The sequence below is a fragment of the Castor canadensis genome, chromosome 5 (genome assembly GCF_047511655.1).
Source record: "Castor canadensis chromosome 5, mCasCan1.hap1v2, whole genome shotgun sequence".
NCBI lineage: Eukaryota > Metazoa > Chordata > Mammalia > Rodentia > Castoridae > Castor > Castor canadensis.
This window is the reverse complement of record NC_133390.1, coordinates 147055263-147080916: the sequence shown is the minus strand read 5'-3', so window position 1 is coordinate 147080916 and position 25654 is coordinate 147055263. Positions and strand designations below refer to the sequence as shown.

The following is a 25654-nucleotide window of genomic DNA, read 5'->3' as shown; positions in this document are numbered from 1 at the left end:
AATTTGGGTCCCTAAAAATCATCTGTTGGAATGCTGCATAATATTCTTCTGCATAAAATAGTCTCTGTGAATCTTCTATGTCCCTCCCCCATATTTTTGTATTACCAACTGTGTTGCTGTGAACCTTTGTGTACACATGCAAAAGAACTTCATTATATATGACCAAAATTGTTGAGTCATATAGCATATATTTTTCCATTTTATGCTACACCAATTTTCAAAAAAGAGTTCTACAAACTTATAGTCTTATAAGCAATTAAAAAGTGCTTGTAAATAAAAAATAAAAAATAAAGTGCTTTTTAAAAAATTTTTTATTATTCATTTATTCACATGTGTATACATTGCTTGGGTCATTTCTTCCCCCCGACCCCACTCTCCCAACTTCTCCCCACCTCCCCCCTTCACTTCCAGGCAGAACCCTGTTCTGCCTTTATCTCTAATTTTGTTGAAGAAAAAACATAATCATAATAAGGAAGACAAAGCGTTTTTGCTAGTTGAGTTAAGGATAGCTATACAGAAAGATTTCTAGCATTGCTTCCATGTTCAAATGTGTTACAACCCAAGTTGATTCATCTCTAACTGATCTTTACACTGGTTCGTGATCCCCTTCACATGTTAACCTCTGTCGCTTTAAGGTTTCTGTATTAGTTCCTCTGGAGTGGGGACATCAAATACTTCCATGTTTTGGGTTTTCTACCTATTCCCATAGGTACCAAGTACCACATTTTCTTGATCCATTCGTCAGTAGAGGGGCATCTTGGCTGTTTCCATAACTTGGATATTGTGAATAGTGCTGCAATGAACATGGGTGTGCAGGTGCCTCTGGAGTAGCCTGTGTCACATTCCTTTGGGTATATCCCCAGGAGTGGGATTGCCGGATCATATGGCAGATCTATGTTTAGATTTTAAGAAGCATCCAAATTTTTTTCCAGTGTGGTTGCACCAGCTTGTCACATGCTCTTTAAAACTTGCTATTGTTTTTAACAGAACAACTTCAAGTTCTGAAGATCTTTGGGGCTTAGTGTTAAGTCTCGGATCAGCTTCTACTCCTTGATCCTATCCAAGGATTGAGGTATGTATTGATTTGGAATTTTGATCTTATGGCAGTGCCAACCTTTCCAACTGACTGTTGGTCCTGTTCTGACTTCAGAAAGAGGCTAAGCCCTTTCAAAGCTGTACTTGATTCAGTCAGGCTAACTCATGATTAACTTTGATTAGCTCAAAGTGAACTGATTTGAGACCTTATTTAATCTACAAAATCCTTTTCTATTTGTTGTTCAGTGTAACTTACTCATGGGAGTGAAATCCATCCTGGTCATAGCTCTACCCACAGTGCCAAGCTCAAGAGCAATGGGATTATACAGGATGTGCACACAAATGAGACAGTTGATGACCACCTTAGACTTCCACCTACCACAGTCACTTTGCAGAATCTCTCAAAGTTTGAATTTGTCAGAAGCTTTCTTATAATTAGATTAGGCTATGCATTTTTAGCAATACCAGAGAAGAAATGCAATACCCTTCTCAATGCCTCACATCACAGGTTACATGTCTTGGTCTGTTTTCTGTTGTCACAACAGAATATCTGAGACTGAGTAATTTATAAAGAATAAAGGTTTATTTGGGCTAATGATTCTAGATTTTGGAATATCTAGGATTGGGCAACTACATCTGATGAGGACTTTGTGCTTCTTTAACTTCATGGCAGAAAGTGAAAGGGAAGCAGGTACATGTGAAAGAGAGAGATACTTGCTTTTTAACAACCTACACTAGAGATAACTTACACAGTTGGCAAGAGCTAGAACTCACATATGCATGAAAGGGATTAATCCCTCTTAATAACCTAAGCACTTCTTTAAATCCTAACACCTCTCATCACTGTTTCATTGGGGACCAAGCTTCAACATGAGTTTTGATGGGGACAAAATCATATTCAAATTATAGCAGTACATAAGGTCAATATGCCTTATTATTGGTGATGTTAACTTTGATCACTTGAATAAGATGTGCCTGCTCAGATTGTTCTCTGTTTTTCCCTCTTTAATTAATAACAATGTCAGAAAGGATAATTTTGAGATTATGCAAATATCTTCTCAACATTCGGCCATTGATTTTAGCCTCTATTAGTGCATTGTGCCTGCAACAATGATTATCGTGGTGTTTGCTTAATAGTGAGTTTTCATTTTCCTCATTTATCCTACATTTATTGATTATTATGTCATGTGTTTTTAATGTATTTTTATATTAAGTAAATTTAATATATTTCTCTTTTAATATTAACATTATAATATACTATAAGAAAGAATTGTCCATCCAGTGTTCCCTATTTACTAATAAATTGAATTATTTATATTAGCATGGATTCATGGATATTTATTTTATTTTATGGATTGTAATTCAACCTTTTCACATCAGCTTGTTCTATCTTTGGCTACCAGTTGCTCATCTAGGTGGCTCTTGTGCATTTTTAACATGACTCATCCTTTTTTCAGCACTTCCTTCCTTGCAATACAATATATTCCAGTTTACCATACATTTTCTGTGCCCTAGCCCTTGAATCAACCACTGTCCTAAGAATCTTTGATTCCTTTTATGAGAGAATGATGTTTAGAAACCAAAATCTAAAGGGCTGGGAGTGTGGTTCAAGTGTAGAGCACCTGCCTAGCAAGAGCGAAGACTTGAGATCAAACCCAAGTACCAGAAAAAAAAAAAAACCAAAAACCTCTAGAAACCAAGATCTGGGCACTAGATGTGCTTATTTCAATTAGGGTATCACTATTTGCAGTCTTGCCAGTGGACAGGAGTATGAGATACAATACATGTGTTCCCTTAATTTTAAATGAATGATTTGCTTCATGTCCAAATCTAACCCATTTTTCAAGGCACAATTTAATTTTTTCCAAGAACTCAGCCTGTGTTCCCAGTGAGAATAAATATTTCAGTTTTCTGAACTTACATAGATCTTCACTAGTATTGTTTATTATTTTTTCTTTAGCTTATGTTAATTTATTTCTCAACATTATAGTCGATCCTCGACTGTAAGTGCCCCAAGATAAGAACCAATTTTTTTTACTTTTACATAGGACTTTTAAAAGTCTTTTGTATGTAGAATCAACAACTAAATCACCTTCTTTGAGAAGCTGCACATTTCCAAATATGTAATTATTTTATTTGTGAAAATAAATTATTTTCAAAATAAATTATTTTAAAATATCTTCTCATAAAAGACTGATTGAATGAAATTTTGTCATTTGCAGGTAAATGGATAGAAGTAGAGAACATCTTAAGTAAAGTTAGCCAAGTTCAAAAAGCCAAAGGCTGCATGTTTTCTCTCATATGTGGAATATAGGCCCAATACAAATACAAGTAATATTATGAAAAAACAGGTCACACTAAGGAAAGGTCACATACAAGAGAGGGAGGGTAAAAGAAGGAAGTTAAGAAGGTCAAAATGGTTGATGTACTTCCTGTACAAGAATTAATATAGAATTTCTTTTTTGTAGTACTAGGGCTTCAACTCAGGGCCTACACCTTGAACCATTCCATGAACCCCCCCTTTTTTTTTTGTGAAGAGTCATTTCAAGATAAGGTTGCATAAACTTTTTGCCAGGGCTAACTTTGAAATACAGTACTCCTGATCTCTACCTCATGAGTAGCTAGAATTACAGGCATGAGCCACCAGCATCAGGCGAATATAGAATTTTTAAACCTTCTTAAGGTAATTTTTAAAATTACCTTAAGAAGGGGGCTGAGGTAGAAAGAAGAAAAATAGAGGGGATGAACCAATTTGAGTTATTTTATATATATATATTTCCATATATTATATATGGAAATGTCACAATGAAACTCCCTGTATAGCTGTCTTAAACCAACAAAAATGGAGAACAGGGAGGCAAAACAGGTCCTGTCTAGGGGGTTGGTACCAGTAGGGTGGGACTAGTTTAATAAATATTATAATTCTGAGACATATAAGAGGATGATGTTTGACTTTCTGCTGTCTCTTCTCAGAGATGGGGTCATTCAACTCTACCTTAAGTCCTTTCAATCTAATTTTGATCTTCTACAAGAGAAATTTAAAGTGTTTGCAGCATTCTGATGCTCAGAATCAAATCCTTTTTATTCAGACTCTGGATGGTACTGGGCTTCTACAATTTTTTCCTGGTTCTTATAACCAGTCTGCACCTTAGTTTCTGCTTTTAGACTTCATGTTGTTGTCTGTCACAGCAAACTGCTACCCAGATCTCTCTAGGACCTGAGAATCCTGCCTTTTATAAGTCAACAATTATAAGGAATTATTCCTTGAGAATCTCATCACGTCCTGGACTCCAGCTTAAAATTTCCAGGACTTCAATAAACAGCAGCAGCTACATAAATGTTATGCTTGGGTTTTATCCTTTGGCAATTAGCAGATTTGGTATATTATGTTACTGACCCCAAATTTTCCCTCTTCCTTTATAGATATTCTTTGGCAAACTTCTTGGAAGAAGTACCATCCCTTAACTCTGGACTCAACCACTAACCTAGTAGCTCACTTCAGCCAATCAGAAATTTAGTAGTATAACACAAGCACAATCCATATGGGATTCCCCATGGGGATTCTGCTTGTGAATTTGCACCATCACCATACTGCTTACCCAGTTTAGTCTGTGGGTCCCAGTAGGTAATTGAAAGACATGAGACATGAAACTGCCCCAGCTAAGCGATTCCAGTAAAGCCAGCCTAGAGAACCACCTCCAGCCGACACACAGAGGGTCATCTGAGATCAGCCACTCTAGCCAAGAGTGGTCTCATTCCAGGCCTCATGACCATAAATGTGTCTCATGACAAAAAAGCTAAGAGATCATCACAGTATTCAGCTAACTGAAGACTTGGACTACAGGGGCAATGAAAAAACAGAATTGATAAGATGATAAAGGGACTGGGGATGGCAGAGTGGTAGAGAAGTGTCACTTCTCAGTGGAAGAGAAAATGCCAAGCACAAATGAAGCCCAGTGTTCAATTCCCCAGCATCACACACAAATACACACACACACACACACACACACACACAGAGAGATTTAGAATGCAGGTCATAGTGATTTATTGATAAGGATAGAGAAGTTGGGGATGGAGTTTAAGATGGCTCAGATTCAGAGTTTGATGGATGACAAAACTGACAGACAAAAAGTGTAAGATTTCAAAATCTGTTAATTGACAAAAGAATACTAACTGCAGGTTTATAACCTACTTCATTCTTCCCAGACACATCCAGAAGTAATGCAGTCAATTCTCCATGTAAACATGGTAAAGTCCCAAAGATCAGAGCTTCTGGTTAACAGGTTACTTGTGTTTGTTGGTGACATAATGCCAGGGAAGCCTTACCTGTAAATTTTTTTCATAGGGTATGTCAAGTCCTGTTTTTCATTATATATAAAACTGGAATTTATAAAACTGGTCATAAATGATTAAAAATATAAGGTCATACTATCAACTGTAATTAACAGAGCATAAAATGGACTTTTGTAACATGGGAATGAGTCTCTTTGTAAAAGTAGTTTCTCCATTTATATCGCCCAGAAAGAAATTCATATGTTAAATGAAATAGAAATTCAATTAAATGAAGGAGAAAAAAATAGCCTTTTGGAACCTGTGCCTAATTTTCTCAGATTTTTCCAAGAAATTAATGTTCATTCTTGCCATATGATTTTTTTTTGTTTCTTTTGAAATTGTTTAGTATTGGTTAGTATTTGGAAGGATCTATGACTATATCAATCTCTTTTGACAATTCAACCCATTATATCCTCTAAATGTGGATGTAGGTGCTGGGGGCAAATACCAGGAATGGTGTAAGCATTGATGTCAATTTAGATCTTTGGAGAATATGCTCATGGGACAACTATGTGCACAAGTACACAGAAATTTTACCTATATGTCAGAAATACCAGGGGTTCATCAGGTTTGGGGGCCTTTGGGTGTAGCTAGTAAGTGGGTGGTTAAGTCATAAGAAAAGGGGAAATGGCAATGAAATGTCTAAAATGAGTGAAAAAGAGATGCTAGCAACACCAGTATTTAATTGCCAGGAAAAGGAAGATGATTCTGCTAGAAGATAAAAAATAGTGGCTGAAAGTATTCAAGGAGTATCAGCAGAATGTGGCACATTGGAAGTCATTCAGTAGTCTCAAACATGTAGGGATAGCTACCCAAATGTGAAATATTACAATCACATCAAGAAAGATATAATAATGATAATAAGGATAATAAAAATATGGAACCTCACTCTGTAAATTATGTCTAATCCTCACTATCCACTCTAAGATACCTATTACTATCCTATTTTACAGAAGAGGAAACAGGCTGAGAAGGATCAATTCACAAGAACAAGATTGCACTACTTAATACTTAGTGTTTGAGTGAGGATTCTGGGTTAGTCCTATAACTTGAAACTCTGCTTCTGTCATATCACTAGAAATAGCTAAAATGCAAGAACTATTGGATATGGAGATCAGTAGGTGTTTGTGCCCCCATAAAAGCAATTGTATTGGAATAGTGAAGGCATGAAGCATAAGTTCAGGGAGAGCATACCTGGTGAGGAAGGGGAGGCTATGAGGTTTAACACTTTGGAAGTGTTTAGCAGGAAGGAGAAGGGTAGTTTTTCGGGGATGCAATATTAATTGAGTATTTGGTAAGATGGGAAGAATGGGATATATTTGTAGACTAACAGGAAGAAGGAACCAGTACAGAGGGTTGGTTGAAGTTAGAGGAGATGTGATCATTTTGATTACAAAGTTGATTGGATTAGGAAATACACAGAAGATTAGTAAAGCACACCTCTGAGTATTATCTGTCAGGGTATTTCCAGACAGAATTAATTAAAGGTGGAAAGACCCACCTTAAATGTGGGTGGCACCAGCCCATAGGCTTGGAGGCCCAGATTCGATAAAAGAGGAAAAAGGAAAAGAACCCACCAGCACAGGCATTTTCTTTCTTTCTCTACTTCCTGGCCACAATGATACAAACAGTTTTGTTCTACTATACCCTCTCCAGCATGATGGACTGAAACCTCTGAAACCATGAGCAAAATAAATCCTTCCTCCATTATGGTGTTTTCTCTGGTAATTTATCACAATTATGAAAGTAAGTCATATAGAAAATTGATACCTGAGAAGCGGAATAGTTGCCAGGGCTAACCTTGACTGTATGGTTCTTAAACCTTTGGAACTGATATGTGAATATGGAAGTTTTAAGATGTAGTTAAAGAAGACCTAGAATGCTGTAAAATCAGCTTAGTGGAGAAGCTTCTTGTGAAAGCTCAGAAGATCAGCTTATGGATGGTAAAGACTGTGCTCATGAGGTTTCAGATGGAAACAAGGCCTCTTATTGGGAATTGGACTACTATAGAAGCCATTCATGTTATACTCTGTCAAAGAATTTGTCTACATTTTGTCCATGTCCTGAAACTTTGTGAGAGACTAAGTTTATAGTGACATACTAGTTACATTGATAGAGAAAATGTCAAGCCTCATAGCATTTAGTTAAAGCAGGCATGGTTATTGCTGCCTGCTTTAACTAAATTTACTGTGAGAATCAGTGCAAAAAAACAGAGTGGAATTTTGAAATATGCAGTCTGACCAGAAAAGAAACATATTGAAAACTTTACACAAGAAGGGTGTAGTTGTTAAAGAGATTCATGCATTAAAAAGAAGTCAAGCACTTTACCCTGAAACAATAGGAAAGACGCCTTGAGGGTATCTCAGGAATTTACCAGATACCACCCATTGCAGACTCCAGGGCATAAAATTGTAAACTCATTTGAAAGACTTTCCCTTGAAAATAGAGAGCCTCAAACTTGCATAGGGCTGCCTAGGGTGGTGTTTTCCCCAGGTTCAGTATTAAGACACTCAGCAACCACTGCAGCTATTTTCCAAGGGGGACCAACTACTGCTTGACCTGGTGGAAGACCTTGGCATCTTCCATGTGATGTTGGTTTTTCAGGCATGCAGAATACAACAAGAGTTATGGGAGGGTCATGGAGTCTTCCATCTAGATTCCAAAGGAAAGGCTGGGAGGACAGGCAATGTGTGGCAGGGTTAGTCTCCCTGGAAGGAACCCATGAAAAGGCAATATGCAGAGCCGTGAGGGTGAAACCCAAGCCACAATGGAGACCCCATAATGTTGGAAATACTAGGAATATAGAACATTTCCTGCCCAGGAAAGCCACAGGCAATGAGTACAGACAGCCCAGGAGAGACAACGTAGGCTGTAACAAAAAATCCCAAATGCCCAAGCTCATGGGAACTCACATCATGATACCATGTGGCCCAGATGCTGTAGGGGTAAGGAGATAAAGGATTTAACGTTTTTCCTATTGAATTTTGGTCTTGCTTTGGTCCCATCATCCTTTCTATGGCCCCATTCCTCCTTTTCTAGAATGGGAATGTTTACTCTGTGTCATTGTATGTTGGGAATGTGTAACTTGTTTGCTCTTTCCAGGGCTCACAGCTAAGCATTGCCTTGAGTGTCACAAAAGACTTTGAACTTAGACTATTAAACAGTATTGGAACTGTTAAGACTATGAAGACTCTTGGAGATTGGCTGAATGCATTTTACATTATGAGATACACATGATCTTTTGGGGACCAGGGATGGAATATTATGGCTTAAGGAGATCTGTTTGGGTGTTAAGTTGACAAGCAGTGGACTTGTGATGATTAATTTAGATTGTGAATTTCATTGGATTAACAAACACCTAGGATATTAATAAAGCACACCTCTGGGTATATCTGTGTTGATGTTTCCAGGGACAATTAGGTTATGAGGGCTTTGACCTAAGAGAGGCAAATGCTGTGTCTTCATATGGCAACAGGATGGAAGAAATTGAGGGGTGAATTTACTCCCTCAACCCATTTTTAAAGGCACTAATCCCTAATCCTATCCATGAAAGTGAAGCCTTAATGTCCTAATCACTTCATAAATCTTCATCTCTTCATGCCATTGCACTGGCAATTAAGTTTCAACATAAATTTGGGGGACACAAACATTCACACAATAGCAATAGCCAAACTCTTTTCTTTACATTTGGACTTTGGCTGCTTTCATGCTAAAATGCAGTGCTGAGTAGTTTGAACTGAGACCTGCAAAGCCTAAAATATTCACTATCTGGTCCTTTGCAGAAAATGATTGTTGACCTTTGCTTTAAGTCATTGAGTTTTTGAGTTGCTTATTATCCAGCAATAGCTAACTGATTCTCATGGTAAGTGCCATTCAGATACTGACAGGATTTTGAGTCATTTCCACTAAAATTGGATTCATTTATTGGGTGATCATAAGACAAATACAACTCCTACCTGTACTGAGCTTATGGTTTAATGAGAAAACAAAGGTAAAAAGCAATTAGTGTTTAGATAAATAGATTCGTGGAGTTAGAGAAAGACCAGGTGACTCAACCATCCATGGATAGGCTCACACAGGAGTTGATATGGATGGAGGACATTGTAGGCACTGAGGAGCATGATTTTCCTGAAGTTGTGATGGACAGATCTAAAACAAAGGCCTTTATCTTGGGTCTGGAGAGGTATAGAAATCTCTCTCAGAGAGTTTGTTAGCTTAATGAAAGTGCTCTGCATCCTTGGTAGTGGTGACACAATTTGATATAAGTATTGAAGCTACATATCAAAAAGAAAATCAGTTTTACCAGATGCTATTTAAAAAAAAAATCTATGCCACCTATGGGCAATAATATGTTTCAGAATTAGATGAAGTGCTCAAGTCCATCATTACTGTAGATGAAAGATTGTTATAAGTTTACTTTCCCCAATTTCTTTTTTAATTTCTAGGGAAATATTCAGCAAATTCAGAATTCATTGTGAAGCTGTCAGTCCTAGCAAAATCACTGATAAACTTCAAGTGTTTCTGTATACCTATATATGCACTGTGCATGAGCAGTATGTAGCTATGAAAACCCATCTATCCAAGCTTCTCAGCTCCCTGCTACACCTTGTTCTCTCTTCTAGTTTAGAGCACCACCACCTTCTCTGGACTCACCTTCATACACAGATTTTCAGAAGATCATTTATTCCATCCAAAGTGATATCATGGGGCCCTATGATCTGGACCATCCTCACATTGGTTGGATCATAGAGAAAATATTTGTGTCTGATAAAGTCTTTGCTTTTGCTTTCAATTTACTTTATAACAATAATTTTTAAACCATGTTTTCTATTTTCAGCATACAAAATACCTCTTTTTCCTTAGGATATTCTTTGATAACTAAGTTATGTTGCCTCCATGTAATAATAAGTGTTACCTCCATGTAATAGTAAGTGTTTTGATTCTCAGAGTTTTGGACACTAAATCAGAGAGTTAGAAATGCAACATGAGATTGCTAAAAGCAATCCTTTGAGTCCCAGAAGAAATTATAAGGAAAAAGAACATCTAATATATATCTTGGTTTACTTGTAAGACAGTCACATGTTATACATGTACCCAGAGGAAGATCATGCTACATACATGCCACAGGAAGGCTATGTGTAATACATGCACCCAAGTTACCTGGAAGAAAAGTGAATACTACATAGTTGAAGAGTTGGCAGTGGGGCCCTGCCGGATGTCTGTGTGTAGGGATGTATCAGTTTATAGGTGCCAATTCAGGTGGTTTTATAAATGATGTTGTTATATCAAAATAAAACCAGTGGCTTAAGTGGTTTCTTTTCAGAGAAACTTGGATTGAAGACAACACTAATAAGGCAGACAGAAGTCATTGACAAGGAACTGGCATTTCTTCTATTCATAAAGAATGCATTTTCTCTAAAAGACAAGCTCCTCCCTGGAAGTGAAAAGGCCTCCTTTTGCTAATTCACAGGACTAAGGACTGGTACGCATAAGATGAAAGACATTTTTATTACAATATGAGAACAATGTAGATGGAGTGATTTTGAAATTTGTCAGGAGTGGAACAGTTCTCAGAAAAAGAAAGAGATATTAGAAGAACAAACAAGCTGTCCTTATTGAAATTCTCTCAGGTTACCATGCTGCTTCAATGTTCAGATGTGCCTGAGATCAAGTCCTTTCTTATCCTGGAATGACTGGAAATGTCATGTGCGCTTACTATTTTGCTAATTTTAATGGGTTTGTGCTTTCTTTCTCTTCGTGTATTATTAGAGAAGGCGTGTGCTGCATAACAATATTTCTCAAACTAAGATCATTCAGATCACCAGGGGATCCTGATAAGACACAGATTCTGACTCAGCAGGTCTGGGGTGGAGCCTGAGAAACTATAATTCCAGCAAGGTACCAATACTAGGTGATGCCAGTGATGCTGGTCCATGGACCACACTTTGAATAACACTTGTCTATCTCTAACTGGATCATAACAGCATCTGACAGCTGTTGAGATGGCTTCTTAATTATAGGAAGTACTCTGTGACTGACTTCTATAAAGAAATACCTTGTTTGGGTGAAGCTGCTTTACTGTTTCTTTTCTTCCTTAAAGAGTACATTAAAAAAACAGAGAAAGAACCACCACGACAAACAGCTCTTTCCAGTCCACTATAAGGTAGCTGCCGGCTGACTTGAAATATAAATATAATGATGCCCCCAAATGGCAATATGTTAATGAGTTATCAACAGCAGACTGAATTAGAGGCATGAAAAGTCTTTTTTTTTTTAAAGTGCATTGAAGAAATTTCAGGACACCTAGTTTCTCTTCCTCTTATACCTCACCTACTAGGTGGGGTACAGCTAAATCCTCCCTACTCTCATGGGCCCTACTCATATCTATAATGCCTGCTTGCCCTATTGATTTTGAGATATAATCCTATACTAATTTTCACTATCATATACATATTCCCTGTGCTTGACTTGTCTCTCTAAGAAAATATTAAACTCATAGAAGATCAGGACTAGCAATAATAACAATTACAATTACATCAATCAATATAAATCAAACATTTATTCTATCAGGCACTTTACAAAGACTTTATATTCATCATTTCATGCAGTACTCTGAACAACTCTACTATCCCTGTTTTACAGATGAGAAAACTGAGGCTTAAAGAGAATAAATAACTTACCCAAGTCATAGGCAGAGATGACAGGTTGCTACCCAATACCATTCTCTGTTATTTTTCCTGTATTAGTATCATAATTCTGGATATGGAAGCAATGCAGTTACCTTAAGCAAAAACCTCTCTCAGCCTCTCTTGAAACTAGATGTGGCCTGGAGACTAGAGTATAGAGTAAACAGAAGTGTGCTGTAGAACTTGATAATGCAAAAAAAGAAACTGAGACTTCAGAAAGAGAGGCATTTTTTCAGAAAAGCCCTTGTAGCCTTTCTGACTTTTGTTTTTATGGTTGTTGATTTGAAGTTTTCGGTAATCACTCGATTAGACTTAACATTCTAGCAGCCATCTTGGACTACAAGGTGACCTTAAGGATAAAGGCCAGACAGCAGAATGGCCAAGCTAAAAAACTGGAAGAACCTGGGTCCCCTTTGACTTCGAAACTGCTGTTCTAGTTCTGGACCACTAACTTCAGACTTCTCTTAGATGAGAAAGAAGGAAATACACATTTCTTCAGATGTTCAGGATTTTTCTTACACTCTCAGTCTGGTCTTACCTAACTGAAATGTTTCTCACAGGTGGTGAGAGGTATTGCCAATATTTAGTGTTAAGCAACTTGCTTCCTATCCTCAATGCTTATTTACATGATGTCTGTACAGTAAGATTTACTTAGTTTCACCACAAACATAACCCCATTTTTGTACTAAAATAACTCTTTCCAGGATTTTCTTGCATGGTCTACTCTAGCAAATAGAGGGCAAGAATACATTGGCATCCCCCCCTAAACAATTGGAAAATGTGGTAAAGATTTCTTGAATGCTATAGATTTTACTGTTGTTTCTGCACTCCACATTTTTCTCATTTGTAATCCATACATCTGGATTGCTATTATCATCTGTGCATTCATTTGGAAAATATTTATTAAGCACCTACCTATTACATGTTAGTGATCAGCCTAGTGGTTGGGGTTCAATAGGATGAACAAAACAGACTATCCCTTATTGATTGCATTTATATTATTGGAGAATGGGGAGCAAGAAATGAAAGGGGCCAAACAATAAAGACATAAATAGTAGGTCAGCAGTAGTATTGTTGCAGGAGCTTGCTAGCTGAGATAACGGGACTCTGAGGCAATTAGCAGGAAGCAACATTTTATTGTGCCAGCACAGACTCAGCGGACTCATGTCCAGTGGCTGAGCCCCAAGAATGTAGGGGTTTCACCTTATATACCCTTGAAAGCAGGTTACAGAAGCAAAAAACAAAGTCTAATCCATTCATGGTTATATTTAATTTTGTTGGCTACTTTACCCTAGTGCTATGTGACTTTCCCTGTGTTCAGATTTCTCAGGTTTTATCTCTCTGCTATGCCATCCTTACCTCCCTGCTACTTTCTCAGGACTCAGGCCTGGTCTGTTTTCTTTTGATCTTCCTCTCTGCTACAGTATGTTTTATGAAGAAAATGAAATTCAAACAAGGGTGATAGTGTTGCTAGGAATAGGGTAGTCACCTGAGACAGGTAAGAGAGAAACTTGTGAAACTTTTGTGACTGGAGCTGTCAATATACATCTTTATTTTGGAAAAAGGTCTCAAATCTTATTGTCTGAAGATTGATACTTATTTTTTGGTGGTACCTGAGGACCCCAGGGCTTCTTCCATGCTAGGGAAGGACTCTACTATTGAGCTACACTCCCATGCCCTGACCTACACATTTCTGAAAAAGGTTCTACATTGTATTTAACAACTTAACAACCTTTCTTTGGACTTGTCTGACCATCTATTGTGCAAAAGTCCCAACTGGACAATAAAATTTGCTTTTTGTTTCTTTACTTCTGCTCAGCTATAGCATCATTCCATCAGGAGTCCAATTACTTTTTTCTCAAATAAGATTGTACTTTTCAAACCAACTTGGAAAAGAGTGTTGCAGGTTGGCTCAGACAGAGAGACGAGGCACCAAAGCTCACAGGAAGCAAGTATATTAAGCAGGCCTGCAGCGACTTAGTGGATTTACATCCAAAGTCTGAGCCCTGAGAACAAAGAGGGCTTTCCTTATATACCACTTAGAGCAGGTTACAGAAACGGAAGGTATAGTTTGTCCCATACATGGTCACACGTTATTTCATTGGCCACTTTAACCTCTGGGGCAAGGTGACCCTTTTCTGGTCTCACCAGGTGACATTGCCCAAATCCAATTTTTCTGTGTCTCACTGTAGCACTCATTATTTCTCATTATCATTTTCTCCCTTCCCCCTCCCTGCCTTCCTGCCACATTCCCTCCTTTGATGTTCGGACCCTCTTCTGGGTCAAAGAGCATCATCTTGATCTAGGGGTTTATATTTCCATAGCGCCATTACTTGAGCAGCTGTCTTTCTTTCTACAGTGGCTTCAATAATGGTTCTGAAGGACCACAGTACCAGGGGGATCAGGCAGGGTAGTATCAGGCTTGCTCCTAAGACAAGGACCACTGCCCCTATTAAGGTCTTGAACCTGCCTAGGTTTGAGAACCAGCCCCCAAACAGGTCATTGGGACTCCACCCCTTCCAGGTCTGCACAGGGACGTGGGCAAGCTTTTTCATCTTGTCAGTGATCTCTTTAATTACCTTTCCCTCATCATCAATCTGCAAACAGCAGTTACTCACATTGAACTTTCCACACACTCCACACTCTGAAGTTAGCAAATAATCCAAAGCCAAATGGTTTTGGTAGATGGCGTTGCATATTTTAGTTTGTTGTTTGGCTAACATGTTGAGGGCTTTTGCTGTTCCATTAGTTATAATCTCAACCACGGTCTGAAGCTAAATGATGCAGTTGAGCATACAGATTGGGTGCAACAGCCCCAGGAGCCATCTTCTGCACATGTAGTGGGACAATAACATTGAATGATCTGCTCTGGAGGCCATTCGTCGTCCTTCCAGTCCCTTATTTGTAGGGCACCGCATTTTTTCCTGTTTATCCTTTCCTTATATATGGAGACTCCTAATTTTTCACCTTGTCTGAGGAAGAGCAAGAAGAAAGAAGACCAGATGGTGCCCAGTACACAGGATCTGTATCGGTCATTGGGAAGGATTGTGTAAGCTTGTTCCTCACTGATCCAATATAGCCCCTTACATACCTGCCACTCTATGCCCAGGGTCAGATTACTCCAGGCTATTGCAAACTTAAAGAAGTTAGCCAGCAGGTGAGGTTGGGGCTCCGTGTGATGGGACCCCCCCCACTGAGTCTCCCCAGTAGCATCATTGTAAAATTTTTGTCCCAAGTAGATCAAGTCCCCTACCAAAGTGGAGAATTGGCTTTTTGTACTGGAGATACAGTAATTCCCAACAATAGAGGTTTTTAGGAGCCAAATGCTCTCCCTGAGGCTAGAGAGAGTGGTTTCATTAAAGGGCTCTTGTGGGTTTAGTTCTTTGGCCAATGGTCTCCCATAATTGTTCCCCCACAAACATAACACAAAGTTACATTCAGAGTTTGTGTTATGGACTCGGCTAGTGACAGGAGCAGGTTTTTGTTTTTAACTGAAATGGGAAACTTGCTTTGCATTTCCTCATAGGAGTGAAAGACCTGGTATGAAGAACTCTCATGGGTAATAGTTACTAATTTGTAGTAGAGTCCTGGGATTAAGCCCCTTTCTATCTATCATTATACCCATCTTAAGTCCCTGTGCCCACAAAGCACAACTCTAGTATGGGAAGTAGTTCCAGTTTGTGCCAGTACATGACAAAGAGTTGTCTCCCTGGCATATATACTTATCATTTGACATATAAGTTCTCTCCCAGGCCAGTCCTCTGCAGGTGTTTCAATACCCTGAGGTTGATAGGCAGAGTTTTTAGTTATTACAGTGCACACATCAAAGTATACAAATACTGGCCTTTTGGGGTTATAAACCTATGTCTTGCTAATGAGCTCCCCAGTGCTGGTGAAGCTTCAGACCTCTAGCTATTGCTCCTGAGGGTGATAGATGGGGTTAAAACAGATATACTGACCATAATGAGAGCACACGGAGTAGGTAGTATGGCTGTGGGTGCATGTCCCAACAACTGTGTCTGCACAAGAATAGTAAGTATGAAAAAACCAGAGTTTTGGTAACACACTCTCAGGTAGTACAGATGCATAAATCACAGTCCAAAGCCTGGGGATCCCCAGGTAAAGAGCTGATCAAGATTAGCAGGAAGAAAACATGGAGATGGGCGACTCCTCAAGCTTCCGCTGTGCATAGACTAGATAGCTTCCACAGTGACTAGAGCAGGGCTGCCATCTCATCATTTGTGGTCTCTTCTTGTCTCCTGGGAAGCAGGGTCCTGCTGGGGAAGGCATGGGTGTTCCAAAGGGTGATCTTGCAAGGTGAGGCTGGGTCAGGGATGCACTTCCACTCAAGGGAAGCTGGCTTCACTCAGCTATGGAGGATCCAGGGAATGATCTCTGCTACTTTAACTACAGTGGGAGATGGACAAAACAAAAACAAAAGGGCCCTTCTAGTGGGGCTTTAGCAGTTGAACATTCCATTCCTTTACCAAAACAGCATCCCCTGGTTTACAAGGGTGTGTGGGAGTTGTCAGGCTAATGAGGAATCTCTCTCCTACCCAGTCATTGATTTTTGAGAGAGTCAACCTGAGGGTTTGCATCTGCCGTCTCAGGGTGAGGTCACCTATTTTCTTAAGGTCCCCTTACAGGCCCTTGACTAATGGGGGTGGATGCCCAAAAAGAATTTCAAAAGGGGAGAGACACATCTGTTTGGTGGGGCTAGATCTAATCCTGAGTGAGGCTATGGGCAGTAACTGATCCCATTACAGGTAGGTCTCCTAGTATAGTTTTCCCAATTGCAATTTTAGAGTCCTGTTAATATGTTCTACTTTCTCTGAACTCTGGGATGGTAAGCCATGTGCAGCTTCCAGGTTATTCCTAAGCCCTTAGCCACCAACTGTACCACTCAGCCACAAAGACTGGCCCATTATCTGATTCAATAGACACAGGTATTCTGAACCGAGGGATGATTTCCTTTAATAGGCACCTGGCCACTTCCCGGGCTTTCTCAGAGTGGGGAAGGCTTCTACCCATCCTGAGAAGGTGCAGACAAACACCAGCAAATATTTACAAACTCTGGCCCATGGCATCTCAGTAAAGTCCACAATCAGGTTTTCAAAAGGAGTTCCTCCAACACTTTGCTGCTGGGGTGGCACTCTTGGCCCTTGTCAGGGATTGTTTTTGCCACACAAACTGCACTTTTCACATACTGTCTTACTTATGTTGGAGAACTTGGGGACATAAAACTGCTGGACCAAGGTGGTCTTGAGTGCTATCCACCCTGAGTAAGTTGCTTCATGGAACTGCTTGATAGTGTGGGAGCCAGTGACTCAGGTATGGCAATGTGGCCATCAGCAAACTTCCACCATCCATCCTGTAGGAAATTTTCTCCTTCAGTCTCAAACCAAGCCTGTTCTTGTGATGTATACTGTGGGTACCATTCAGATAAAGGGCATGGGAACAGGGCAGCTGTCAGTGAGGCTGAGGTTTGTCCTCCTGTGAGGGCTGCTCACTTGGCTTCTCCATCAGTCTTTCAGTTTCCCCAAACAGCTGTCATTTCCCCCTTCTGGTGCCCTCAGCAGTGTATGACCACTACTCGTTTAGGGGCCCATAGAGCTTCTAGCAATTCCAGAATTTCTTGTCCATATTTAACACTTTTCCCCCCTGAGTTAATGAGTCCCCTTTTCTTATATAGGGCTCCATGGACATGAATGGTAGTGAAGGCATATTTAGAGTCCATATAGATGTTTACTCACACTCCTGCAGCAAGCTGGGGCACCCATGTGACAGCAATAAGCTCAGCCTTTTGTGCAGAGGGCCTGACTGGCAGTGGATTTGCTTCAGTGACAGCATCCAGAGTCACTACTGTATATCCAGCAAAACATGTGCTGTCCTGAACAAAGCTACTGCCGTTTTTGAAATACTCATTGTCCAGATGACTGGCTGGTCTGTCACATCTGACAGGCTGGAGAACGCCTCATCTGTAACCTCTAAACAGTCATGCTCCAGGGGGCCTGAATCAACCAGCAAAAGGGTGGCTGGGTTTAGAGTCTTAACAACCTCTAGCTGGATACATGGGTTTTCACATAATGTGCTTTGATATTTGACCATTTGGGAGTTTGTCAACCAATAATTTCCTTTATAGTCCATGAGAGTCAAAACAAAGTGGGGAACTTGGACTGTGAGTTCTTGTCCCAAAGTAAGTTTGTCTGCTTAAACCACCAAGATGGCAGTGGCCACCAGGGTGTGCAGGAAGGGTGGCCAGCCTCAGGAAACTGTATTAAGTTGCTTTGATAAGTAGACAACCAGGTGTTGCCAGGAACCTAGCAGTTGGGTCAAGACTCCTACAACTGTCCCCAATCTTTCATGTACATATAGGAAGAAGGAATTCATCACATCTGGTAAGACTAGAGCAGGGGCATTTGAAGTGCTCTCTTAATTTCTTTTAAGGTCTTTTTTTTTTTGCTCCTCTCCCCATACTATGGGTTCCCACTCTCCCTGCTTTGTGGCTTCATAAATGGGTTTTGCTAAGAGAGTAATTGGGGATCCAGATCTGGCAGAAACCTGCATCTTCTAGAAATTCTGTAATCTGCTGATGGGTCTTGGGGGATGGAATGAAACATATGGCCTGTTTCATCTCAGGGCCCAGTTTACATTGTCCTTATGACAGGTAAAACCCGAGGTATTTGATAGTATCCTAGCAAATCTGAGCTTTCTTTCCAGAAACCTTATATCCTGCTTTCCACAAAAGGGAGAGAAGGAGTTGAGTTCCTTCCATACAATCCTCCTGAGTTGGTCCAGACAACAGAATGTACTGGGGGAGTGTGCAGCCATGCTGGTTGGCTGAGAAAGCCTTTAAGTTGGACGCCAAGGCAGTCCCAAAGATAGTGGGAGAGTTTTTGAAGCCTCATGGTGACTAAGTCCATGTCAATTGTCCCTTCTCTCCAATACTAGGACTTTCCTATTGGGAGGCAAAGATGGGTTGGCTCTGTGGGGTCAGCAGATGCAGAAAAATGCATCCTTAAGATCCAGGCAGTTAAAGAACTTTGCCTCAGATAGAATAAGGCCCCAAAGCATGTACAGGTTTGGCCCCATAGGATGTAAGGTAACAGTTGCTGAGTTGACTGCATGGAGGTCCTGAACTGGCCTAAAGTCTTCAGTTCCTGGTTTTTTGACAGGCAGTAGGGGGGTGTTCCAAGGAGACTGACAAGACTGAAGGATCCCATACTTCAGGAGTCTGTCAAGATGCTTTTGAATCCTAATTTGGGCTTTGTGAGGAATGTAGTATTGCCTCTGGTTAACAAGGATGACTCTAGGTTTAATTCTGCTCCCACTGGAGGTATGTTCTGAGCCAGTCTGGGATGAGGGGTTTGTCCTCAGCCCATATTCCTGGAATCTTAAAAGGAAGTTCAGGATTTTCAGGAATTCCTTTCTTAGAGGCATAGAGTCACCATTCCTCCTCCTGTGCAACTGTGAGAGTTAGAATCTTGACTTCAGATCCTCTCAGCTTTAAGGCTGACATGCCATCAGAGTCAAAAGTTATCTGTGCCCTTAGTTTGCATAAGTCTCTGCCCATCAAGGCCACAGGGCAATCAGGAAGGTAAAGGAATTCACGATTTACTTCATGCTTTCCAAGATTGCATTTTCTAGATAAGAGGAAAAGGAGGAAAATCTGATCTCCCATGGCCCTGACAATGGCTGCATGTCTCTGTGAGAGAGAGCCCATGGGTTAGGTTATAACGGAATATGTTGCACCAGTATCCATCATTAGGTTCGACAGGGTGGCCCCCTCTTTTCATTCAGACTCTAGGCTCCTGGGGGCACAGTAGAATGGAGCCCAGTTCATCCTAGTCCTCCTCACAATCCTCAAAAGTGGCCAGTACAACAATGTCTTCCTCCCAGGGGACACTTCTCCCCTGAGAAGGCCAATACTTTCTTTCAAGAACTTGGCTTCTGCCTCTGGTCTGGGGGAGCTTTCTGGGGGTCTCTGGGCCATTGGGGACCTTCATTTCTCCAGTGTCTTTCTTGATGACAGTAGGCACACTGGCCCTGCCTTAGTTCCTCTCTAGAGTGAGGACATTCCAGAGGCACTGACTGCCATCCACAGGGATTGCTTCTTCCTCTGCCATGGCCTGCACACAGGGGCCTGCCCGACTGTTTGGCTAGAGCTGCAGCATGGAGGTCCATCTTCCTCTTCATCTTTTTATCAGCCTTCCATTTGGCCTCCTGATCTCTATCAACAAAGACTTTTATGGCCACCTCCAGAAGCTGGCTGGCGTTCATACCAGCAAACCCCTCAAGCTTTTGCAGTTTTTGCCTTATGTCCCCCTGGGCTTGACTGACAAAGGCTGCATTAATTTTCCTCTGGTTTTCAGCCACCTCTGCATTGAAAGGGGTGTACAGGCAGAAGGCCTCACACAGACACTCATAAAACTGGCTGGGGCTCTCATCTGGCCTTGGAGGACTTCTGCTGTCTACTCATGTTCGTGCCTTTTCCCCTCCTTCCTCCATGCCTCCTAATAATGCCTCCTGATACCACTCCAGCCACTGGTAATCTCGGTCACCATTAGGGCCCAGTGGGGGTCCTCCTTGGGAAACTGGCCTTGGGCATAGGTGTGGGCATTTAGAGTGCCCACAGGGGCATAATCTTCCAGTCACTTTAGAGCCACTGAGGCTACACAGCATTGTTCCTCAGTATTAAATACAGTCAGAAGAACTTGTCAGAAGTCTATCCAGGTGGGCTTATGAGTTTGGATGATGGACTGCATTAGATAAATCAGGGCCTGAGGCTTTTCTGTGAAGGATGGGGTGTGGTGCTTCCAATGTAGAGGTCTATGGTGGTGAAGGGCTGGCAGACAATTGTTTACCTTTCTCCTCATATCTGATCATGCTGGTCATAATATATTTGGCCCTGGACTGCTCTTGGGGCATCTGCAGGGTGGTGGGTCCTGGGGGAGAGGCTAGGCCCATAGTGGGACTGCTCAAATGTTCCTGGTTGAACCTAGGGGCCAGTCTTGCAGGGAGCTGCAGGCCAACTGAGGACTGCATCCTGCCAACAATCAATATAAGGAAATTGATATAGGGGTCCAGGTTCCCCTACAATCACCTCTATTGACCTTGACCTTACCTAATGACCCTGCCAAGGGCCATCCTATACCAAAAGCAGCCAGTCTATTTCACAGAAGGTCCTAAGTTTGCCAGGAGTCAACTTGACTCTGTAATCTCAATTAAATCCCTTCTTAAAGTTCTTTAACATGCACTCTAAGGAGATGTTCTTACTCTGACTTCCTCCCATTCCTCCTGTTTGCCAAATGTCAAGACAGAGACAGAGACTGAAGGGATGAGGGATGAGGAGAGTAGGTAAGGGGTCCTCCTCTCCAGCACACAGGGGAAAACAAATAACACCACTCTCTTTGTCTGTCTCTGGTCACACCCCTCGTGGAGATTTAGGTGTCTCTTAACTGCAGTAACTCCATATAAACCCCAGACCAGAGGCCCTGTTAGGGCTCACCCTAGATCATATGACTTGGTCATGGACCTGCAGATCAGGACTCTACATTCACTTCATAGCTGGGCTGTGTCTCAGGCTTGCACTTTTACACACTCTCACACAGCATGGTACTTTCACCCCGCATCCTGAATCTGAAACACATGGTTTCACTCCAAATGGGGGGGTTACTTGGGTGTCTTTGGGAGTTGATTAGACTCCCCTTCTGCCTCCTGAGGCAGGCCTGAATTTGAACCCAGGTTCTTAACAGCCTGATGACTGGGATTCCCAAGTTGACTACTGAGCCCCTCCAGGTTCCTTTGTACAACTGGAACTCGCCTCCTCAGATTGCTGGGAGAGAGGCCCCCTCCCCTCAGATCAACATGGTCAGTGTCACCTGGCAGGGGCAGCCCTCCCAGAGGGCTGGTGGCAAGGAGATGAAAACATCATTTTCCAAATCCCAGCCATGAGCCCCCCAGAATGTTGCAGGCTAGCTCAGACAGAGAGAATGGGCGCCAGAACTTTTGGGAAGCAAGTTTATTAAGCAGGCCAGCAGGAATTCAGCAGATTCACATCCAAAGGCTGAGTCCTAAGAACAAAGGGGGCCTTCCTTATATACCATTTAGAGCAGGTTACAGAAATAGGTGGGGGGAATAGCTTGTCTCATACATAGTCACATGTTATTTCATTGGCCACTTTAACCTCTGGGGTGAGGTGACCCTTTTCTGGTCTCACCCCAGGTAACATTCCCCAAATCTGGTTTTACTTTGTCTCACTGTAGCACTCATTATTTCTCATTTTCTCCCTTCCCCCTCCCTGCTTTCCTGCCACAGAGAATATGAGTAAGTGAACAATTGAGTGAGTGGGACAGCTTAGATCCATACCACAGATGTGCAAGTATGTCTAAATGAGAGGGAACAGAACACATAATCCTGATATTTATTTTGCCAAAAGTTTGAAATTCCTAACTCTTCAAGCTCAATTCTTCTAAAACCTTTTAAAATGCAAACTTGCTCCCAGTATCATGTGCCCTGAAAAGTAAGTGGAGTTGGAAAGAGAAGTAGGAAGAGATTTTAAAGCAATAAAAGGAGAGATAATGAGACAGCTGCTAAAGTTTCTGCAGCAGAATAGGAAATTTTCCCTTAATGTTTAAAAACACAATCTAGACACTGTTTTCCACTTTTATTTCATTTTTCCCATCTACTAAATTAATGAGAATCTGAGTGACCTGTAGGTCAAATGTTTTCTGAAAATAAGAAGTCCAGAGTTGATAGCCCTTGGCTTTGCCCTAAGACTGAAATCTATCTACCTAGCACAAACCAAAAGAAGCAATTTTCCTGTCATTATCATTCACAGGAAGCCACTCAGAACCCTAAGGCAACTGGTATTATCATTGGAATTAAAGTCAATGATTTCTCATCTCTGATGTGAAAAGGTACCAATTTCTAGGACAGTATTACCTCTAAAGAAAACTGCAAATTTAATTTTGAATTTCTTTGTGTTGCATAAATTATTCAGTGCCATTATTACCAGTAGGTTCATTAGAGTCCATGAGTTCTATGATTTCTTGATTCAAATACTTGTAGACTGAAAATATTTTTAAAAATTATGTCTGTACTGAACATAGACAGCCTTTTTATTTCTTTTCATTATTCTCTAAACAATATCATATAACAACTATTTACAAATTATTTACATTGTATTAGGTGTTGTAAATAATCTAGAGATGATTTGAGACATTCAGAGGAAGTATGCAGGTTATATGCAAACACTACATTATTTTACATAAAGGACTTGAACAGTCCCTGGGGGTCCTGGAACCAAAAAGCCTCTTGAGATCTCAAGTGATGACTGTGCAAGATCTTGCACTGTGTTTTATGGTCACAAAAATCTGATCACATTCAAAGATACTGATGTTCTGTGATCAGAAATAAATACTTTTTTGATCACTGTATGTTGTTTTGGTCAGAATTGCCTAGAAGCAGAGCCTGAAGCAGAAATACAGGATGAGAAGATGAACTGAGAGTTCTCGGAAGAAAAAGAGTGAGGGAACTAGATTAAAATCAGAGGAAGCACATCATCTGGAATCTGACCTTAGCCTGATCCCCAATGGGCTCTGGAGCATCAGTCATACCTGGCCTGTTGTACCCCTATGCCTTTCAGGCATCACTATCTGCAGTATGTCCCCACCACCACCTACATGGAAAGTTGTAACCAATTGTGGAAGGCAGCTTCCTTTGGCTGAGGGCAAAGCTAGGCAGACCAGGCCAGCTGTGCATCATCAACAACCAGTTAATAGAAGCTGGATTCAGGGCACCAGCCTGCCAGTGATGAACCAAAAGCAGTCAAGACATTTGTCCTTTCTCTTTTTCACAGAGGAAAACTTTTTTACTGCCTTTTTTTGTAGCATTCTCAAATAATTCTCTTCTCCATTAGATGAAGAACTTCCTTCCAAGGTCTTTTTTGTTCCATCCTTGAAAGCACAGATGATTATATTATACTTTCAACAACTGACTCAACCTGTGATTGTGTAAGGCTTATCTGTAGAGAATAGACCTTTGAATTTTGTGATTAAAGCATAATAATTCAAAGATAGCACCCTGAGCCCAACCTCATTTGTTGTACAGATGACAGCCATGGTTACTCTACTTTTTTCTGCTTCTATTGGCTGTTCTATAAATAGCATAGGTCAAGAACATTCATATTTGTCAGCTTCTAGCATCTGGCATAGTTCCTTGCCTACAGCAGATATCCCATAAATGCTGAAGAGTAACTGAATGAATGAATGTTGGAGATGGCTATGGGTATAGAAATATTACTATAAGAATACAAAGATTCAAAATATTAAAATGTATAGTGGCAAGGCAGGTAATAAAAATAAATTTGAGAGGGTATAGCCAACTAGAAATCTCATATAACATCCTAGGGGGGCAATAGACTTTCACTAGAGAATGGAAATTGGCTGGAAATCCTAGCCTCATTTGATTTTTTTCCTCAAGAAAATCTAGAAGTTCAAAAGTGTATCTGAAATTTCCTTATTTTTATAAGCTAAATAACAACCACTAACATTACGGAAGAGAATGCATACATTTATGTGTCCAATGCTTTGAAATACTTCTTGGCTGGCAAATTACCATTATTTCTTCTTTCAGTGAGCAATGAAAAAAAAATGCAAGAACCAGGAGAGCAATAGTCTCTGCCATCTGACCTTGCTTTCCCTCCAAAATCTCCTTCTAATCAAAGTAGCTCAACCAAGAGCATGGTTTGATTTTCTGTATAAAATTCTTCTTTGAGTATTTTCCTGCCCTTATGATAGCTTTTTATTCCACCTTTTTTATTCCTTTCTGTACCTTGGAGGTTATTTTTCCCAAGGCTTCAATTCCTTAGCCTCCTTGACTTCTTACTTGACAACTGGAGTTCAAAGCCACCCTTGTATACACTTTAAGGATGCTAATGACTATTGATTCACAAGGGCCTGTGAACTCCTGGAGATTATGTTGCAATATTGTATGTATATGTTTATGTGCCTTTTTCAATGGAGAACTTTGTAGTTTTGGTCAGATTCTAAAGGATTACCTACCTTGTCATGGGTTATTCCATCTACTTGTGGAGCGTCGTTTAGTTGCTTGTACTTCATAACTGGGCCATAATATATTCCCTTCTCCTTCTGTAAAGATGCTTCAGTGAATGTCTACTGCCTTCAAAATAAAAGCAGCTTCATTAGATTATCATATAATACCCATTGCCATCACTTCCAACCATAATGCCCTATAGTACAGCAATTGTAAACAATTCACAGTCTCAAGTTCCATGTGCTTCCATGTTTGCATGCATGTCACCAACACCTTCACCCACTGTCTCATCTGTATGCCCATGGGTAGTCAATACCTCCCAAAAGCTGACTATATGACAAAGATTTGCAATTGCATTTTTATATGGAAGTTGATACTAGGAGAAGCAGCAACTGGATGTATTACAAAGCTGGGGAAAACCCTCACATGATGAGTCTTAGGTATTCCCAGTAAATTGCCTGTAGCAGAGAAATGAGTGTTGAGGGAATAGGAGCAGAGTAATGCCAATTTTGTTATAAAATTCCAACAGTGGGAAGGCTGGTCCG

The 25654-nt window shown here is 40.6% G+C and overlaps 1 protein-coding gene across 1 annotated transcript in view; it reads right to left on the bottom strand.

Moving 5' to 3' along the window:
- The window catches only part of Pak5 (p21 (RAC1) activated kinase 5), a 342537-nt gene extending 317317 nt beyond the window's left edge, over positions 1 to 25220 (bottom strand). Inside the window, exon 1 of the mRNA XM_074074350.1 lies at positions 25118 to 25220. The gene's annotated coding sequence lies outside the window, so the exon portion shown is untranslated. The remainder of the gene's footprint in view (positions 1 to 25117) is intronic.
- Between the last annotated feature and the right edge of the window lie 434 nt (positions 25221 to 25654).